This window comes from Anopheles stephensi, chromosome 3 (genome assembly GCF_013141755.1).
Source record: "Anopheles stephensi strain Indian chromosome 3, UCI_ANSTEP_V1.0, whole genome shotgun sequence".
NCBI classification, from domain to species: Eukaryota; Metazoa; Arthropoda; class Insecta; order Diptera; family Culicidae; genus Anopheles; species Anopheles stephensi.
The window spans coordinates 54162782-54184394 of record NC_050203.1 but is presented as its reverse complement, the minus strand read 5'-3'; the positions used below and the strand labels follow the sequence as shown (position 1 = coordinate 54184394).

At 45.6% G+C, this 21613-nt stretch overlaps 1 protein-coding gene and 1 long non-coding RNA gene across 2 annotated transcripts in view; one reads left to right on the top strand and one right to left on the bottom strand.

Moving 5' to 3' along the window:
- Positions 1–21613, top strand: part of LOC118513315 (zinc finger protein ush) — a 219569-nt gene that overhangs the window by 11153 nt on the left and 186803 nt on the right. The gene's annotated exons all lie outside the window — the stretch shown is intronic.
- Positions 818–21613, bottom strand: part of LOC118513357 — a 63413-nt gene continuing 42617 nt past the window's right edge. Inside the window, exon 3 of the long non-coding RNA XR_004906452.1 lies at positions 818–847. This is a non-coding gene — a long non-coding RNA (uncharacterized LOC118513357). The remainder of the gene's footprint in view (positions 848–21613) is intronic.

Here is a 21613-nt window from a genome sequence, read left to right as displayed (position 1 = left end):
ATTTTTTCATGCTTTCATGTGTGGTATTTTTGATATCGTTTGTTTTCATTCCATTTCTTTACGACATAATGGATTTTCGATATCCTTTTAAAATATGTACTTATATCACAGAAGTGTCACCCACAAACAATGCAAGATATTGTTAAGCGAAGGAAAAAGTTGGCAAATCTTGGACTTATATTGCTTTGAATGGGTGTAAAAAATCGACAATCTAATGTAAAAATAAGACAAACTATTTTTTAGTAATATGTTACAGAATATTGGAAAAATTGATCAAATTTCATCACTGTGTCAAAATTAGCCAGGCACTTGTCATGTGCAGTACTTTTATAGAAATTTACTTATAATTTCCTATTTTTTTTTAAAACACCTTTCGTTTGGCTGTAATTTTACAAATCGTTGAGGCGCATTTTGTTTCCCATTTTATGCGTTTGCATAATCCTGACTTATTAACACATTTTATAGTGGCATTTTCCCCGCTTTTATTTCTCTTGTTCATTTAGTTTCAATTCATTTTATTTATATAAATTCATTTTATTATTTTATAGTTATAATATATATTTATAACTTATTTACATCACTATTACTTAATTTAAACGTTAACGATAAAACGTTACTAATCTTAACAAACGACAAACATTGTAAAATCTATTTTTTATTCATATAGGACGGCCTGGTAAACTCTATTAATCATTTTGTTTAATGATAGCAGGTACATATGATGTTAACAATAGATATGTTCGAGACACCAATGATGCCAGACGGGAAGATGGTTTGGATTAAGTAAGAGTCCTTCAGCATATTTTCGGCACTTTTCTCGCCCAGCGGTCATGGTAAATTAGACAATCTGTAAAAGGCAAAAACAAAAATATAATTAGATTTGCAATAATTGTACTTTTCTAAAGTTTAAATCAATTTTTTTGTTTTATTTAAGATCATTCTGGCATTTAACTCAACGCAATAACTGCAGATACGATCGTGTTTCGCTCGATCGTAATCCACCAGGCGCCTCCATCGTAATGTTAGGAGCATGTCTGGTCAATGAATTATTGTCTTGCAGTCTTTCAAAATTTAGTTCAACCATTGACTTCAAATCACTATTTATTTTTATCGAAACGATGCAATATCCTCTTCCATCCGAACCCCTGGGACACAGGGCAGGATACGAACGGCAGGATACGGAGTTGACCTTTCCAGAGGGTAAGTTTCGCAGGCGGAAGGAGAATATTTTTCTTTCGTTTTTTCGTCTGCCTTTTTTCGTAGGAGAATGGCATGTCAGCAGCGTGCAGCCAAAAACTTCAGCCAAATGGAGCGACGAAAGATCGCGATAAGCGTGCGTCCGTTGTGTGTTCCCCCCACTGTGAGTCCCCCTTTTCGCTCAGGCATTCGCCCAGATAATCGAATCCTTGTGCCCACCCCGAACTGTGAGAGTTGTTGGCGTCTGACCGGGGCCCAGTCCTAGGTATCCGATAATTGACGCTCGCAAAATGGATGCCCGGTTCAGTGCTGATAGGGAGATTTGTTCGTTATCGGGACGATGGACCAAGTTGAGAGAAGCTGGATAGACGGTTGGCATTGTGGGTCGATCGATCGGTCTCCTCCTTATCGAGCTTGTCCGATCGACCGTAAAAGCTATTCAGCGGGGTCATGTTTCGGATGCTTTTCGGAAAGGGTCGTTCCTCAACCGATGTCGTCCAATTTGAGGAAACTGTATCGCCGGCAGCTATGGAATTTGGAAGTATTTCCCTTAACCAAAAAAACCAGATTGCAGTTTGCGGGTAGGAGTACGCACTGAGTGTGCCAAAATGCAATACACAATCGAATGTGATGCACCTGTGAGTGTGTGTGTGTGTAGGAAGTGGCCGACTATCATAAGCCATCAATCAGAAGCCACGGGGTAGAATCACGCACTCCTCCATCCGTATGTAGTCCTTCGTTTAGTTTGAGTGCTTCAAAGTAGGAAAAAGCGAACAGCATAGTGGTAGGATATCATTTGTTTTGGGCAACACTCCCTGGAGCAACACTCTCTACCGTCAATGCCTGTGTTCCGTGGCGTACCATGTCTGGATAGTCCAAAACGCCCGAACGTCCGCCCGCGAGAAATCGACGAGGAAGCGATGAGGAATGGATCGAAAGATCGAAAGCAACCGATAAGCCAAGGCAAAAAGAGGTTCTTATCTGGCTTTTTGGAGCGAGCACCCATTCGTCTGGCGTCTCCTTCCGACCTGATACGGGACGGTGGAAAAGTTCGTCCTTCGCATGGGGAGCTTTGTTTGTTGCGAGACGACCACCGCCACCACTAACCATTCTGTTGACGCAGCGTTCGTTCGCTTCCCTGGTCGCTCTCCCCATACACACACACACACACCGACTGACCTGGATCCTGATTGATGGAAACTGATAACGATATTATTATATTTTACAACGTAGATACCGGAACGAGGAAGGCGTCGAGTGATGGTGGATTGGGGAGTCACTGGAGTCTCTGGTCGAGTCCACCAGAGTGCCGCTGATTACCGCTACAAATGGCGATGGCGAATCGGCGATAGAGAAATGCGACCCGGTCCCATACACACCGAGCCAACCTGCGCTGAAACTTTGCGATCAGTGCTGCCTGATAAGGACGCAAGGACTCTTCCTCTCCATTCCGACCCTTTTCAAGGTCCGTCCCGTCCTGTTTAGTATGCCAGGATGGAATGTGAACCGTGACCGTGGTGGGATTTCGCTGCATCGAAGCGTCCGTGTCGTTCACGAGCACGAGCACAGCACCTGCAGCACAGGGACACATCGTTGCGTTCGCTTATCGCGCCTGGAAAACTCTTCCGTCTGGGAAAATGTCCGACTCGTGGCCAGGACGCACGGAACAGTAATGGCCAAACGACGATGGCGACGTCCCTTGATAAGATCAAAATTCATGCAACAAACGAACCCAACCTCCGTACACTGCTCGCTCCAGACAGGGATCCATCTCGACTCTTCTCACTTCCTGCTCACTCGATCTCACCCACGAGAGCACGTCGCACCGTAGACTCGCTATCTATCTGTTTCCACATCGTAGTTTAGCTTTCCTTGATGCCCCAAGATCCTCCGCCATGATTCGTTTGGATCCGAGGCCGTGGAAAAAGCATCTCCACCTGCGTTCTTATCCTCGCCATGATAAATCGTACCATCGAACACACCAACGAACAGGCAACAGCGTCTTATCGTTCGGTCGGTCGGTTCGCTATCTGCCTCGGTTGGGACGCCGGGTTTTTTGCCGTTGGTTCGCTTCTTTCGCCAAACGTGTTGGGGAGTTTTTCCTTCTTATCAACTTTCCCTATCTAGTGCCGTTCTTGGTCCTGTTGGTTGTCGTGTCGATTTCTTTTTTCGTTATCTGTTCGCTATGGCTTTTTTGGTTTTCTTCTTCTCTGTGTGAGTAAACTTTTCTACTTGGACTGTGTGTGCGTCGTCGTCCTTTTTTAGCACATTTTTCCTTCTATTTGTCTCGCTCTTGCTTTCGCGCTGTAATGGCTTCTTTACGCGCTGCGTGTCTCAGAGCGTTCGATCGTGGCACGGTGGAAAACAGTTCCTTATCGCGCTCGGTGTAGGGAAAACCCATTTTCCGCGCTGTCCACAGTCTTATCGCACGTTCGTCGTTCGCTCGAACCGCACCACCGAGAAGACTACGTTGGTTGTTATCTTTCCATCTTCTACTCCCTTTCTCAATTCCTCCCTTCGTCCCTCCCATGGCAAGGATATTCACCTGTCTTTGAGCAACGGAACGCAAGGATATGGTTCGTTCTTCCACGATTCGGCCATCGTTAGCCAAGTGCTGCACGATTCGCGCACTATCGCATCGGGGCTATCTCGTCGCCATTGCTTCAAACCGACCCATCCACCGCCCGTATCGCATCCTATCGATTGCCTGTAGTCACCCATTCGTAGCTACACTTTCTCTCTCGCGCTCTATCTCTATCTTCCTCCTTTTCTGTCCTTCCACCGATGATCCTCATTCATCTTTTTCTTACCGGACTAAAATCGGCGAACTGAATGCCGATCGTCGACGGCAGATAGGCGCACGAGGCAAAAGCGTATCGTTCCAACGAGGGTGGTCGAAGCGATATATCCTTCCAACGAACGTACCAACCGACCAACCACGGGCAAACTAACTCACACACACACACACACACACACCAAGGACACACGCATTTCGATGCGGAAGTGAGGCAAGATAAGCCGGCCGATGCATTTGGGAGCGATTCAATACATTTCCGTCTGTTCGGCGGGTAGATAAGGAAACCATTTTGCACGATAGTGGGGACCCCCGGTGGGTGGGATGGAGCAGGAGTGGGTGAGGGGACGAGCAGGACGGAATGGTAGATGTGAGGTGGAGATTGCTGGATGAATGGAAAATGTGAGATAAAAACCCATTCTTCGTTCTGTTCTGCATATCAAGCAATATTCGGTTGTAAATTTTAGCAGGGGCTTTTTTTCGTGTTCTGTGCATTTGCGCGTTTGTTTTTGGGTTGTTTTAAGGGTTGTCCTTAAGGTCATAATTTTTAAAGTATTTGCTGACATGTAGCAAAAAACAACATTTATAGGCTTTGATTATTTTATTGAAGAAATGTTTAATTATGTTTCTTTAAGTAAATTCATTATAATTTGGTTAGTTTATTTCATTTTTTAATGATTCGTTATCTCACTTTGGAGGTACAACGAAATAAACGTCAAAAGAGACAAATTGGGATTTTTCTTCCTCTTTTCCAATCATAAAAATTCAATTAAAGTAATCTTACGAGACATTTTACTTAATTGCAATGTTCATGAACTGTGAATGTCATGAAATTGTAAAAAAAGACAGTGAAATCTGAAGGTAAAGACCATTTTCATTTGTTTCGGTCTTTATGTGTCCTTCCAATCTTTTATCCCTATCGCACGCTTTCAATCACGTTCGAATGCTTGAGATCAAAATCACTTCACTTAAACACAACGGAACAAAACAGAATCCTTGTGGAGCTTCTTATGTGTGTGTGTCGTAGTGAATTTACACCAGCGGCACGATTTCTTCTGCTAAGGTAAGAGCCACATTCGCCCGTAATCTGATGAATGGCATTTTCCTTCATTCCAGCCATCTCGCCATTCGCGCGGCAAAGGAGCGGTGGATTAAGATTTTGCCGCCCTCCCTCGTCCAACGCTGCTTATCAGCGAGGAAACGAACACACTCATCCTTGGCGTCAGATGGGATGGGCTGGGCGTCGTTTGTTTACGTTTTCCTCGTGGATGAGGATACGATCGGGCAACAACACTTCTCGCGAGCATCCACCCGACGACACAGCGATGGAAAGGACATTGATAAGGAACAGCAGCAATCCTGTCCCATAGTTCCACACACACACACACACATGCACACGCTTTATAGATTGGTCGAATGATGAAGCTGGCGCGTGGAAGATAAGATGTCCTTGGTGGGGTAGATGACGGGAAAGGGGGTTCGGGGTGGGTTGAGCTCGACCAAAACATGGTCGCGATGTGGCGTTGGTCTTGCTGTGCTCAACACGCCACTTCTGTTGCTGTGCGATTGCTGATACGGAAAAGCGATATAATGTTATTAAGAGGCTATCAACACAAACCACATACAAATACACACATACAGCTGCGCGATGGCCTTACCCTTTCGCCGTTGCCATGACGGTAGAAGAGCCTCAAAAGCCGACCAAATACCGCAAGTCCTTCGAAGGGAAAGTGGCAGCACAAAGACAACGGCAACGATTGAGCGGAGAAACGGACCGATAACGAACTCCGGAAAAGCAGGTTGGTGGAGAGGAGTCGTGTGTGACCATGTGTGTTTGAAAACGTCTTGCACTCTGTGAGTGTGTTGGGGTGTGAAGGAAAAGTTGGAAAAGTTTTCCTTTCTCAACTTACATGATGGTGGGAGATGGTAGCAGTGGTGAAGAAACTACACGGGAGAGAGACTAGACAGTGGGACAGGAATTAGCATGTGGGGGATGACGGGGATGAGATGGTGTGGAAGTGTGTGTGTTATATCGCACATGTACAGACCATTAACGGTGTAGCGTGGTGTCATAAAACTGGTTGGGTATAGGATTTATGGCGAAATTATTTTAATTAGCAAGCGGCTCAGTCTCACACATTCGATTGAGGCGAGATCGAGATGATTAAGAGAGAATGTTCATTATGCCAATAATTTTACTAATGTAATTCGTTCAGCACAAGTTCGATGAGTTTTGAAACCATTTGATGATCTTTCTCCATGGGTGTTTTTTTAGAAAAAATGAGTCTTTTGAAGAATTGAAATTTGTTGCCTCACATGTGTGGAAGGACGATCCGTTACAATGATGAGCTCGACAAGCTTTATTGGCGATCTCACCATAGTGAATTAGACTCATCATGCTACGGTGGACTGCTCATGTCATGAGAATGATACCAGAAAACCCAGTCCGTAAAGCACTTTTAGAGCGTCCACATACATAGACATAGAAGGCTTGGAGAGCCCAAATTGAGATGCAGAGATGGCGTTGATGGTTCTGCTAAAATGGCTAGGGTGCCACTCGAAGGCAGACAAGGGCTCTAGACCGTGTGCGGTAATAAGGGCGATAAATAAAGAAGTAAGTAAGTAAGTAAGCCGCATTTATTGTCCATTAAAGATTTGATTGATATATGTAGAACATAGTTATGACTAAAATAAAATAACACCTTATTTTACAAACCTATTCTTTCCGTGAAGATTAGTAGATTCTTGAGATACTTCCTACAAAAAAATTAGTTTTAAAGAAAGACGAGCTAGACTGATAAATTGATGGTGAGAATAGCTGGACTAATTGCTTTGTTAGGCTAGGTTGGATGTGTTTTCAAAACAATTATAGTGAAGAATTGCATTTCACATGCGTCATAAGTAGAAATAAAGGTGGTTCGGCAGTAGATGCGACAGTGGTGCCGGTCTTCACACGACAGGACTGGGGTTCAAGGCCCATCTGGGTCGTTCTTCCATAGTGAGGACTGACTATTTAACTATGTGATATCAATATAGTCTAGCAGGCCAAAAATGGCAGTCATGACCTTAAGTGGTCGTTAGGCCAAGAAAGAAGAAGAAGAAGAAATAGCAATGCGGCCAGGCCCTTTTTGAGGAATAAAAAATAAGTCATTAACTGCTTTAAATCTATAATTGAGTATTAAAGTATTTTAAGTTTGTGAAGGGAATCCTATAAAAAAACTTCCACTTCACTTGATTCTTCTGTTTACAAAAACTGGATACAGTTTATCATGATTAAGTCCACCATAAGCGTCATACTAACTACCAATTCAAACGAATTGAATGTAAATAAAAATCAGCCGTTAGAAAACAACGATTACAAATGAGCTGGTGTCACAAAACGTGCCTGTTCAACCCGTCTATCTTAACACCATCGGAGAACACCGGGACAACCGCCAATACCACCAACAGTCGTGCCAGTTTGAGCTGATCGGCCCGTCGTCGTCATCGTCGTCCGAAAGAGGGATCATTCACGTACCGGGCTCATCACTAAACGCTGTCGGTCGGATCCTTCGCGACGTTGAAAAAGAATTCCAACCCATTTCCGACACCCATTAGCAGACGAGGCACGACTCGCTAGTGCTGACGCTCTCATCTGGGTGTGTATGTGTGTGTGTGACAGTGTTGGCATCGTTATACACAGCTGTCCGAACGACAAAACGTCCTTCCGGCATGTTGCTTACCGTTGTCGGGAGTCCCTTTCAAGGTGAATCCATTCGAATACCTTTTTCGCTCGACGAGCGCAGACGACGCAGCGGCAGAAGGTGGTGGTAAGGAAGCGATAATCTTCTCAAATGGATCAAATTTAATTTCCGTTTCATTCTCAGACACTTGCCCACGTGGCCAGCCAAACGGGCTCGTGAGTGATGTGGTGTGAGCGACGGTAGATTGTTTGGGAATGTGTTTTTGCCAAAAACGCCCAGATAGGGAAAGGACACTACTCTGATGGACTCTGATCGTTCCTTGCAGGAGGCAGGACCACCTGAGCAGTAGATAAAGCTCATCACGAGCATGTAACACTTTACTTCCCAGCATCCTGTGAGTGTGAGTTTTTTTCGGTTACATTCTATGTGTGTGAGTGTGTATTCGCGTGTTTTATCTCACTTACACCGTGCTTGACTGGCAGTTAAAACTGGCAACCCTCGCTCAACCCATCAACCACGGGACGATGCAGCGGGCATAAACACATTCATGGCTCACTGTTTGCCAGGGACAAAGCGATCCCTCCGAACTTTGGCACGAAGAGGAAAAGGGAACGGGGGCAGGCCGAGGAGTGGTCATAAAAAATGATAAACGAATGATATTTTACATCATATCGTGCACCTTTTTTAATCCTCTCATTTTCCATCATCAGCATCATCGTCGCCATCACAATCGCGATGCGGCGTGCGAACGAACAGGGAAGCGTTTGGTAGGGAGGGCAGACGGATCAAGCGCTGGTATCGTTCATTTGTAGCGGCAAGGCGGTGGGTCGGAAGACGGGGAAAAGGACACGACTGGCGATAAGAGTTTTAAAATCGTACCTTTCGGACATTGGACACCGTAGCAGCGAGATACTACTAATCGTGAAAATGGTAAATAAAACGACATCTTAATGATCGTCTCTAGCAGCCACCAGCCTTGCCGTGTGTCCTGCGACTGCGAGATGTCCTTTTCCCTAATGCCCTTAGAGGTCACCCTTATGCGTTCGCTATAAAACGCCGGAAAATTAAAGACAGTTTTTTTTGGGTTAAGGTGAAGAAAACCCGGGAAATAAAAGTTTGACCTACGCGGCTGTTCTGTCATGGGAGGAAAATGAACATAAACGGTGGCAATGAAGCGTTTGCAATTAAAAAGAGCAGCAGTGTTTTTTTAAAAGGGAGTTTTCATTTCCATTCTTGAAGGTGTAGTAGCGATTAAATAAGAACATTTGGTCACCTTGAGCCGTACACACTGAGAACCTTTAGATTTGGTGCTTTTTTCTGTTCTCGAAAGATTATCTCCATTCGCCATTAGTAGGCATAAAACTCCAAGGCACTCAAAGGCAGCAAATGAACTGAAAAGTGTAGGATAACCAACCTAAGAGAAAACAGGACGCGTTGAACGACAGGAAGGAATTAAAAGACGCACAATCGCTCCCGTCATGATTTTCCCATCTAAATAAGCAAATTGTCCCCGGCATTTGGCATGCTAATCGGTGAAATCTGTCTTAATGGCTCGTTCTGGTTGGAGGGAACGACGGTTCAGATTAGGAGCTTTTAAGATGGGAAAATAAAAATATTCTTGAGGTATTTAATTAATTTACCATGACTAACTGGAAGCTGATGGTAGTTTTATAAGAATAAGATTGCTTTTTAAATGAATCCTGAATCAGTTTAAGTAATACATCGATTGAAGCTTCATTGAACTCATTTTCTCAACCAGGTCAATCTACTTGAGATCGGCACCTAATCTTTATCGCATCCAGTCCACTTGGAATTCACTTTCTTATCCGGTAAAATATCCGCTTCCCTTTACCAGACATCGTAAAACTGGTAACCTTTCATCGAAACATGTAACGCTCCTTGCTTAGAACCCAACCGAATCAGCATAATCTCCCAAATCTTCCCCAAAAGCCGGATTTTATCCCGTCTCCCACAGCGTAATGACCAATGGAGATGCTTTTAAAAATCCGTAAAAAACTTTATCAACCCTTTTTCAGTCCCACAGGCATCCAAAATACTGTCACGGTGCGGGGAAAAGCGGCGAGACAGACCGCTTCACGCCCATCAAAAGCATCGCGAACACAAACTGCTGACAATGCGTGACTGTTTAGTGTCGCGAAAAATCGCGAATAATCACACTTTGAGGGTGGTTGGCAGGATGTATAGGATACGAGAAAGGCCCGGGAACACTCTATCAGTGCTAGGGGATCGGATTTATTTGAACTGGGACCAGCATCAACTTTAACGCCGAAGTATGAACCTCATCTCAAAATCTCCATCATAATCCCGCTTTAAAATTAGATAATGGAATGAGAGTAAAAGCTGCCCAAAGTGAGGTGAGAGTTTTCACTCCCTCATAGCAGCGCTTGGTAGATGTCGAGAAAAGTTCCAATGAGAAGGAAACGCAGGGTAAAAAACACGATTTCTGTTAAAATTTCCTTGTCATGGAGGCGCCTGGTCGCCCGTGATCGATGGCCGGCTGACGTTTTTCGTTTCGTATGACAATTGTAAACTGCATCAGCTCCAGCGAATGCAAGAGAAGGGCCGATGCCATTGGCAGACGTTATCAGCGGCACAATGCGGATAAGCGAGCACTGACGGACTGACTGACAACTGCCGATTTCAGGAAAAGGAAGGACACGGCAAGAAAAAAGAAGCGAGTTTTCATTTGATTAGAAATGCAACCAGCATTGTGCAACCAGTGCGCGGACAGGGTTGGGATATCGATGCATTGACAGGGAAAAACCCGGGGAAATCGTACCAAAAGCGAATCAGCAGGACGAAAGTCACACGAGACGGAGACTAAAAAATGCTCCGGGATGGGAACAAACATGTCCACATCCATCCATCGCCATTCTGGCCGGATGTCTAATCTCGCAAACGTCAACCGAGACAACCGGTGGAACTATGGCCACGTTCGTCATCACCGAGGATAGGTGAATGCATGAGATGGGAAAACCCGTGGAAGAGGAAGCGCGGTGACATTCGATAGCGATAAGCCCGTTACCGATAGAGTCCAACTGTCGAAAAGAGTTTGACGTAGGGAATTCTGTGTTTGGTCGCTTCTGGTATTTTTTTTTGGCGGTGGTCTTTACACGGCTGGAATCCATCATGCTTCTCGCGAGACCCCGTTCCCGCGGTGCTTATTGATTTGATGCACTCACACGCCAAATTATAAAGGAACGTACAGGGAAGAACAGTGGGGCATTCTGGTGGAAGTCACGACGGTCTTCGTTTACGTGTGTGTTTAGAAATCATTCCGGGTTGGAGCTATTCTTGGGACATTCCCTCACAACAACGCTTTTGGCCTTTGTTGTGAGTGAGATCGAGTCTTGTTGCATGAGACAGCGACCCTTCCCCGACGACTCCGGAAAAAGGAGGGTTCGTGGAGTGAAAAAACCTCCAAACAAAATGCAGACCCCGTCGAACACACAGAACAACACAACGCATCATTGTGCCGGAAGAGTCGTTGTCGGTGCATCGCGCTGCATTCGGCAATGCATTCGACTGTGCGCCAACGGCAAGAGTCGTGGTTCAATTGATATCCGTCGAAACGTGGAACTCCTCTGTCCACGTTCTGTTTGTTGTGCCGTTGGTTGATGTTGGCGATGGCGGTTGGTCCTTCGTTTGGCGTTCGATTAGCAACGAGTCTTTGCCAAGGCAATACCGATGCGAACGGTCGGTTTGGATGTTTGGATCAAATTCATCAAACCTTCCATCGCAGCGCCAATGAAGGGCGCTCGGTTCGATTTTTCCTCACAACGCATTACCTTCTGGAAAGAAGGACCGAGCACGGATGGAAAGCGTTGACAATCGTCATTCACAATCAAACTGCAGTCGGAATGCTTCTTCTGCGAACGGAACCGGGTGTTTCAATTGGGGGTGAAAATGCCTCTCGCTTTCCACAGGACGCATTCTCTCGCAGGGCATGGATGCTTCCGATGGGAAGTGCGTGATTGCATTCCACGTTGCGTTCGACGTGTAGCTCTCGTGGTGGGAAAGCGCGTTTCTTGTGTGGTGTCGCGATTTCATTTTTAACTCAACCGATGATACACTGCGTCCGTCGTTTTGGGGGGAACGCAATGAACCAGTGGCGCGAATTTCTGATGCAGTTTCCTGTTGGCGGATGACTGGAACAACGGCTTCCCTGCTTGGAGCTGTGTTTCGTGGAATGTTGCTCAGGTTTTCTCGGTCTAGGATGGAAGAAAACGGGGGAAAACAGGACACAGGGCAAAATGGGGATGCTTTCGGGTCAATTGTAATCGACCGTTGATGCACTGAAGTTCAAACATCGTCCGCGAACTCCGCACGGAACAAAAACCAGTGACCACGGACAAAACAACGGTCGCAAGGATGTGTGTCCTGTGGTTCTTCCGGTTGTTCGACGTCGGAAGCTCGGCAAATGCAGGCACCATTTAGGAAACGATCGTTCTAACCCGTTGGCAAATAGGTTTTTGGTAGGGTTTCTGGAGTCGGGTGAAAAGAAGGCGATGATGGCGTTTGACAGGAAATTTGATGAATGTTTGAAGTGATTAGTTTAGCGCTGAGTAATATTTAATTGGACCAATCGTTTGAAACATTGTATGGGTTTATTGTTTAATTGGCAACGTTTGTGGATTGCAGAGGAATTGAAATGCAAATTGTCGCCTGTTATAAGAGTCAGGCAATACTATGCAAAACAAATGCAATTTGAACATTTACGAGGCAGTCTCTAGTGATTGCTTTGTGCCGTGGTCAGGATTTGATTGGCGTTTTCTTGAGGAAACTAGCGATAATGAATTTCAAAATAAAGGTTGTAGTTTTTATCAATACACCTCGACAGCATGAAAGAAAGCTCGCTATAGAAATAAACTAAAGACGAATCAGTGACCGCTAAGGAGAGCATTTAATATCAAAAGAGCCAGTAATTCACAAACAACGTCTGCTTCCGTTTCTTATCAGCGCTCTCACCAGCATCACGGATACAGACTTCAATCAATCGCTCATGATGGTTCCAATTTGGTTTTAAATAACTGCACCACGACGAAGAAATGTTGATCGGAAAACGCTCCAGCAATATGCAATGGCTGCAGGTCGGTAGTTTCGTCCGGCCAACCGCCATCGACCCTGTTTAATCCGGATCGAAAAAGCAAACATCATTGCTGTGGATCGATTTCCTCTTCAGTCGATCAATCATGATGTGAAAAAGAGACGACGAGAGGAATAAAGCAAAACGAAAAAAGGGGGGGGAGGATGCTTCATCTTTACATCAGCAGACCGGAAACAGGAAGACGGGGTAAGGTGTAGAATCGTCCGACATGAGGGTTTCTCGCACAAAAAACGGAACACAAAAGGGTAAAAATAAAACAACGAGTGCACGAGATGCAGCGGGTGATTTTGATGACTCCTAGGGGGAGATTGTGCACTTGCCGGGCAGGAATGGTCTCGGGAAGCCTTTCGATTAGCATTCGAGGCCAACGGTTCGAGCCAGCTGCCAGTCGACCGGAAGACGATACGACCGGCGGAACGCCACTTCATTCCCGGTGGCCACTTGGACGATAGAGAACGGCAAGAGTCGAGCGGGAACGTTCAGGATAACGACGTTGAGAGAAAAAAAGGGAAGTCTTAAGGGTTAGAACAAACAAAAAAAGGCTAGTCTTTGAACAAATGATAAGCACGATATGCAGGATGCAGGAACTTTCCTCGCAAAATCGAGCAAAACGAGCGATTCTTGACTGAGGCGAGCGAGAACGATTCACTCGAGATCCTGATGCACCAGAATGATTGAGCAGATTTCGAAACTTTTCCTTAGTCGGATGGTTCTCGTGCCACTGTTGGAGAAATCACATGCACTGCAATGTAGGAAATCTTCACGATACTATGATTTTAAGAATCCTCCCGTTCAACCCCTTTTGGCTCCCACCGCCTCTGCCATTCGACTTCTCAGCGGGCTGTCGTTTAGCGAAACAAAGTTTCAGGCTTCATCCGGTTTTGATTTCTCACCACTCAGCCATCTCGGGCCAACCAGCTGAGGCGATATTTATTCTTTTTCTTAGCTGCTTCAGTGCTTCCACTCCACGTCTAAGGAAAGGAAGACCCGGGGTGTGGCTGTGTGCTTGTCTTGAAGGATCCCTCGAACGTCCTCGTCGTGCCCGCCTCGTTAAAGTCGTTATCAGTGGCGATGCAACGTTCGTTCGGAGCGTTCTTTGCCCGGTTTGACGCTTCATAAAGTTCATCATCATTTCCTCATTGGCGTTTCCCAATCCTCCAGCGCACACCGAGGAATGCATTCCTTGGCTGCTGGCTGCACAACGATTGCTGCATCTTACACTAGGGTGTGTGTGTGTGTGTTGAGTGCTATCCGAAGCTCGGGAGAACGGCTATCAGTGCGAAGTGATAGCTCCAATGCCATTGGAAAGGCAGGAGCTCCCTGGATGCGGCGAATGCGTCCAAGCGGGAGAACTTGGAACGAACTCGCTTCCTCAACGAAAGTTGGCTTTTCGTCGTGTGGCGGGGAAAATGGGAAAAAGGAGCCCGAGAAAAGGAGTGAAACGATCTGCAAACACATCAGCACAGAAAGAAAACGAAGGAGGAAAAATGGTCTTCTGGTGGTTTGCCTGTGTCTGTGAAGAAAAGGCTATGCAGTGTCGGACCTGATAGCCGAACATCGTTGCATCCTTGCGCTCGCTATCACTGTGTTGCCTCGCAGTGGAATCGGATTCCGGATTGGTTCCATACGCGTCAACTCGGTCCGACCACAATCCTGCGCGTCTGCTGCACCCAAGACGTCCCAGCAGTTGGTGAATGGTGACGTTAAATATTATTTATAAAATTTCGTATCACACAATTTATAACAAAAACTGCATCGCACCAGATTTGTTCGACTGCGAACGCGATAAAACGGCCATGCATTCGTGCTGTGAGTTTGTTGCGCCCCCGGTTTCTCTCTCGGAGGAAAAGCAGCGCAAGACGACAAGCAGGAAGCGGTATTCATGCTGTGTCATTGTAGAGATTGGGCGACTTTGAAGCTTGCAGCTGGTGCTGATTTTCTTGTCTTTCAGGAGCAAGCAGCAAGGAGCAGTTTCTAAACCAACAGCCAGTTCCAACATAAAGAAGGACACCTAATCCGACATCGTTGTTCGTTCGGAACCCACGACGAGGACACGATAAACGACGACATTTTATTTCCGTTGTCGTAATAATATTCGGAAAGATTTTCGGGAAGTGTGGCCGGGGAATGCAGGGAATGGAATTGAAAAATGCACCACTTTGAGCATGCACCGGGTGACAGCTTTTCCCATTTCCGGTAGGATCCAAGGCAAAGAGAGTTGTACGATCGAGTGTGCTTTCCCGTTTCCTCGTTTTCTCTATTGCTCATGGAATCCATGGTGGTGGAAAAGTATCATCGAACGGCCGGATCGGGGTTGTTTGCATAATGATGAAGACGTTCGATAGGTACCGATTTTGACACTCCATTATCGGACGACACCAAGTTCGGGCGTCGGATTATTGCCATTTATTCCGAGCTCGATGGACGATAAATGGCTGCCGGAACGGAATCTGCATTCTGCACACGCTGGTGGGATGTCGATTTTTATGAGAAATAGCAGAAAGGATATTACACACATTTGATGATCTTTACGGAACACACACATTCCGGTTACGGTTCGAGGGTTGAGGTCTTTTATCATGTTCGTTTAAACTCAGCGGACTAAATCAACAGACCAATGGTGCGGGCTATAAATCAAAAACATTTTTTCACTTACACAGTAACGAAACAATCGATCTTCGAGTGGTTACGGAAGCAAGGGATCTTCTCTCCGTCTCATTTTGACCCACAAGCAAGGCAACTTACCTGCAACGAAAGAAAGAGAGAAGGAAGCAATGGATAAATATCGAAACGAAACATAAAAACGCCAATATGGCCACGAGGATGTTCAACGTGGGCAAAATTTATGCACGGTCACACAGTGGTTCCGCACAGGACTCGAAGGATGGCCGTTGCCGAAAGGATATTGCTATCAAAGATGACTCCAGCCGGCCCTCGTAGCTCTGGTTGCCCTTCCCTTCGAGACGGGGACAGTTCGAGCAAATCGGCAATAAATTTCACCATCACCATCGCAGTGCGAGAAGTAATAGCGAAATCTATCACCATATCCGGGTTAGTCGTGCGGAGGTATGGGATGTCGCGGTTCTGTGTTTAATATTTATTTCCTATAGAAGGGAACCCTAAAAACCAATGTATTGGGATTGCTTAAAAGAAAATTTAACTTTCAGTGTAACATTTTATATTTTAGACATAACTAAAATAAGAATGAATTATCACAACATAATGTCCAACAACGTTTAAATAATATTGCTCTGACTATCTAGCTATGAGTAAATTCAAGTCATAGGGAGCCAGTCACAGGAAGTGGACTGGCTATATCTTCAAGATTAAGTTTTCATCTCATCGACTCTTCTTGATCGATGAGAAGGAAAGACCGGGACACATAGCTTATATTGCATATTGATCATTGATTGATCGGGTATACTCCTCACAAAATTAAACCCCGTCGTCGTTAGCTACGGATTCATTCAGAATGACTGAAAGCTTCGTCTTCGAATGAATCTTAGATCAGTTGTACGACATACGATTCCATTTGAAGTGTGAAAACTGTGAAGAGCATTTAATGCCTTTCTTCCTCTTCTTTTAAAAAGCGTTCTTTGTCTTCTTCCTTGGCACTACACAACCTTTAAAGGCCTCGGTCTGCCATTTCTGATTTTACCCATATTAAAGTAGTCAGCCCTGCGCGTACGGGGAGGCGGTCTAGATGGGATTTAAACCTCGGTCCTGCCGTGTGAAGACCGACGCCGCTGTCGCCTATGCCCCTCCGAATCGCCCCGAACAAAAAGTGTTAGGTATGGTTTTATTTCCACGTTCAAGAAGAGGTCTTAGGCTGCCATTTCTGGCTTCTTTGACTACAATGTATTCATCTTGCTGGATAGTCAGTGCTGCGTACGGAGAGCGTACAGTCCGAACGGATTTCGATTCCCGGTCGTGTGAAAATTGGCAATCTTCCTGCCCACCGTACTGTCTTCGTGAATGTTCAACTTCATCTGTTTGATTCATAAGTTTAGGAGTGTTTGAATAAACTGTTCCGCGTTAGATATGGTTGACCTGATAGGGTTACTGATTGGTACACCCTTGAGCTAAGGTCAACCAACGCAAACTGCAAATTGAAAGACTTATCGTTTTGTGAATAACCTTCAAGTGTGTAAAATTTGGGACTTTGTTAGTGCTACTATCACTTTACTTGTTGGTATACTGACGCCACAAGTCACCTTGATCTCTGGGTTTTGTCGAATAACCACTTTTTATGACTCATGCGCTGACTAAAAATGGGAGTGACTACACAATACCCAACTATAACAGCCAAAAGCTTCATATCGACCTGTTAACCTTCAGTACCAGCGTTAAAGCTACAAGTTATATGAATAATTTATATTAAAAAAAAAACCATAGACTCAATAAGAACCTGTTTGTTTGACCGCAGCTCAAAACCACTTAGCGCTGGTTCATGGGCGGTTGTGTGCATTGAGCCATGAAATAACGCACGTGGGCGCTGTAGTTCCGATAATTTGAAATCAGACTCCTGCAGAAACGTATTTCAAATTTTCCCATATGCCTCTGTGTGTCTCCTCCGTTCTCTACCAACTTGGGCAATAATCCAACGCCGGCCAGAGGTTCATTCCAATGTATGGGGAAACAATATCGAGGTGCCAGGACATTTGGGTGGGATTTTTATTGTCCACCGGGCCTGTTGCGTACCTTTTGAGGTAGTAATTAATTTGCGACTGATATGGAATTTTCCTCATCAACGCCTTCGTTCAATAGGCGCGATGGGGTTGTATCGAAATGCAGCAGTAACAGAGCATTGGAGTTGGTGTTTCGAAGCCGATAAGAGTTTAAGCTGTGGTGGGAATGTGTTGGATGAATCCAAATATGGTTGTTTTAACCAATCAAAAATAAAAATGCATTTCAGTGATTTTATAGTTCTGAATATTATATGTACAAATGGAGACCCACCAAACGCTCTTTGGATACCAGGAATGTCCCTCTAACGATAACAATTCCTTCTTGAAACTCTCTTGCCAGAGAAAATCTTCAAAATGCAATTACTTTTGCTGTCCATCAACGCAAACCTGATCCGAGATGGCCATCACGCGTTTGAATTTATTAATCTTCCAGAAAAAATAACTTCTTCCCAAGTCCGGACGAAAGGATTGTTTGCTTTCGCAGCTCACTCTCCAGCACCTTCCTTGAGAAGACGCCTGGCACAGCAATGTCACTTCTCCAACAGTACACCCCCTTATCCGTCTGGAATGCTGCTGGTGGCTGAGCAGATAAGCGCTCACTTACCACAAACAATCTCCTTTCGCAAGGGATTTTTTTTCCATTTTCCGACGGTTTTCCATCCATACCCACTCGATAAACCATCGTTCGATTATGGAAAAGCGGTAAAATGTCACCAACGCAATCGATTGGCTCGGCGAACAGGCGAACCCGGTGGCCAGCCAGGGGTGGGACTCCCAAAGTCCAATTTTTCGCACTGTCAATCGTGCCCAGGAATGTTGACCGTGTGAGGTGCGATATCGGAAGGCATGTAAATCACGACATGCACACAACCAAAGTCCAAAGTCGGTCCAAGTGGTCCGACACCGTGGCGGGCGAGTGGTCTAAGCATAAGATTTATGTTTCAGCATCGATATCGCGCTGACGGCGGTTGCTGTCAACGTGCTCGGTTACTTTTTCGGGTACCGTCAACATACACATACGCCCTAGTAAAACCGAGGAAAGAGCAAAAAATCGTTTGGTCAACGACACTAATCAAAATCGGGTCCACCGGTGGGGAAGGATTCCTTCGACAGGCTTCGCGTTTGTAATCGCACTCGCGACTGGGAGCATGGGATTTAGCTTTGGCCGAGAGATAATTTATCGCCATCGGTCGTGAGGACGTTGGAATATGTAAAAACAGCGTTTGTTAGGTGCAGATAAACCGTGTACTGGTTGTATCTATTGTTTGGCTTAAAGGGGGCCGTCTATCGTCTCCGCATTGTTTGGCGATGGTGGAACGAATGGGTGTAGCGGAAAAAAGTCCGTTTAACAAGCGTGTTGAAAAAAGAAGCTTTTTTTGAAAAATTGTTGGCTATTGCGCCTTATTTTAATTTCCTCATGGCAAAAACCGCAATTATTTTTAAAACGTTTATAAACGTATTGAAATTCTCTCAAAACAGCAATTCTGATACTTCACGCTTGATAAAGGCCATGTTCTCCATACCATTCCAGAAGGGAAAGTCACCTTGGAAGTGTTGCCTTTCCCACCCTTGATCGCGTTGGCAAGTCAATGCTGGCAACATTGCGATTTGGGGCGGTGCTAGTCGTTGCGGTCGAATAAGCATACACCTTTTTAGCTTTTGCTTGCTTTAAACCAGTGTTTTGCTCCACCACAGAACTTCGCCATACTTTTTATCGCAAATTCTGTTTTCATCCGGCTCGTGAGGTGGTCCGAAGGTATGTTTCTTTCGCGTACTTCACTTGCTCTCTTGCTTTATCTTCACAGCTTCATAGCTGGTGGTGTTGCCGTGCCGTGCTTGGAATCGATCGTTTACATACCGTGAATGTTGGGGAACTGCTTGACCAATCGGAGTCCGAGCAATTGCTTACCAACACTGTAATCCCTCGGTACATAAACAGCATAGCAGTGTGCTGTGGGATGATCAGATGCTTCATCTCGATTTCTCGAAGTGTGAATTGAGAGAATCTGTGAGAGAAGCTTAAAAGATCTTTGGTGTGATCTTTGACAGTCAATTCATGGATTGAGCATTACTTATAGTTCAAAGAACTGGTCTTTGTATCAATAGAAATCGCTTGACATACGATTGTTGATGTCTTAAAGCAATATCTTACGAATTTTGGAAGTTCTCCAGTCACTATCCGCTATCCGTCCAGCGTAATCTTTCCCTAATATTTTAAGATTAATGAAAATAATGCCGATGGCTGAAAAAGTTTTCGTTTAAGTCGATTGGAGATCGGAGCGGGACTTAATCGCTCCCAGCTTCGTTGTGATGTGGCAGAACCCGTGATCGTTTCCGGTGAAGCCTTCACCAGCCGGCCGTAGAATAGAGGGCGGGATTTACATCTGCATTTAGCTGCTTCTCTCGTCTCGCGCACCACGCAAGAACAAACTATCAACGGATAGCCATTTGCGATCTACCAAGACCCCCGGTAGACGAGGACAGGGCGAGGGAAATAAATCCCTGATAAGCTTTCAACGCACCATTCGACGCATGCAAAGTGAAGGCTTGTTTGTACGGAAGGGAAGAGAGTTGGCTCGGGGTGGACACAAGCCCCGAGTGATTTCATAAATCCCGAAGGTGGTTCTTGCGCGATGCGTGTGGAGTGGAAGAATTTCCGTAATTTATTGCTTTAAGTGCTGGATGGCGATAAGCCAACTGATATCATTCTTCACCACCGAGCGCCAGCGCCAGACTCTGAACACGTGGTGCGGGAGAGCAACGAAGTCGACGCAGTGTAGGTCGGCTCTTTGCTGTTGCTGCCGTTGAAATCTTTCGTTCTGTTCCCTCAGCCCCGAGAGAGGCACTCGGAATAGGGGTTGGAATGCAAGGGAAAGGGTGTAGAGATAAGTCAACGAGAGAGCAGAGAGAATGGAGAGATGATATGGACCAAATGTAAACCATTTTTCGTCGGCTTAGGGATTGCTGATCGAGACAATATATCGCAAAATACCAAATTGTCGCGCCATAGTCCGTCGGACCGTCCGTCCTGGATGGCGGCTTCATGACCCTTTTTCTTGTCGAGAAAGCAATGGAGCCAAACGAATATTGGAGCTTCGTACAGACTTCTCCATACCTTGAGGCTCTGGTGGAACTCCCTTGAGACCAGGCACGCAGCGATCATTTGTAGTGGCGCCTATCGAAGATAAATTGGCTCACTTCTTGGGTAACTTTGTGGTTCGTTGCCTCTTTAAAGGAGCACGGGTAATCATGCCTCCTGGATGGTGCCAATAATCATGTGCATTCCATTAGAATGTTAAAGTACATTCCCGATACAGGCACTGTGATAACCGAGAGCAGAAGAACTGCAACGCACCTTATCGCTTTGGCTCATTTCCAGTAAACCATTCACTAGATTAGAAGCACCTTAAGCGATCTTGCTGACCTACCGAAGAGTATGATTCATTAAAATCGGATTATTAATTAGCACGAGCCGGCTCTCGAACTAATCCTATCGAACTTCCACCAAGCAACGTCTGTACCAGGAGCCAACCCGAAGTAAAAGGTTTTCGCCTTCTCGAGAAGCCCCAAAATCGTGGTCCATTTAGTTAAGCTATCACACATCACCGGCTTTGTATCGTGCCGTCCCTCAGACGGAATAATATCTCCGCTGCCGAGTCAAGGACCTCTGACATTAGCACGACCAACCCGGGAGGGGAGAGAAACGCACTATCTGATAAGCTCGCCAAAAGAAAAGCAACCCGGTCACTGATAATGCTGGCAAGCGGGTTGGGTAAGTCTGCAAACCCGAAAGCGTCTTCAAATCAGTGAGCTCCAATCTAAGCGGTGACGGCACAACAGAAAAAAGCGAACCAAAAACTAACGAAAAACAGCCATTTTTCGATGTGAGGATCGTAGATTTGGCAGGCTGCCGTTGGCTGTTGGCTTCTGTCCTATCGTGGGGAGAAGCGGAACAGATGAACCGATGGAAGCGAGGTCGGTGAAGACAAGACAAGAAATAAAATAAATAAAACCACTTTAGATCGTATGCTTGCGATCCATTAGGTTTATCACGGCGCAGTGATCGAACGTGGTGAACGGTGGTTTGTGCGAGTGGAGAGGAACAGGCGGCCTGTCGTTGGGA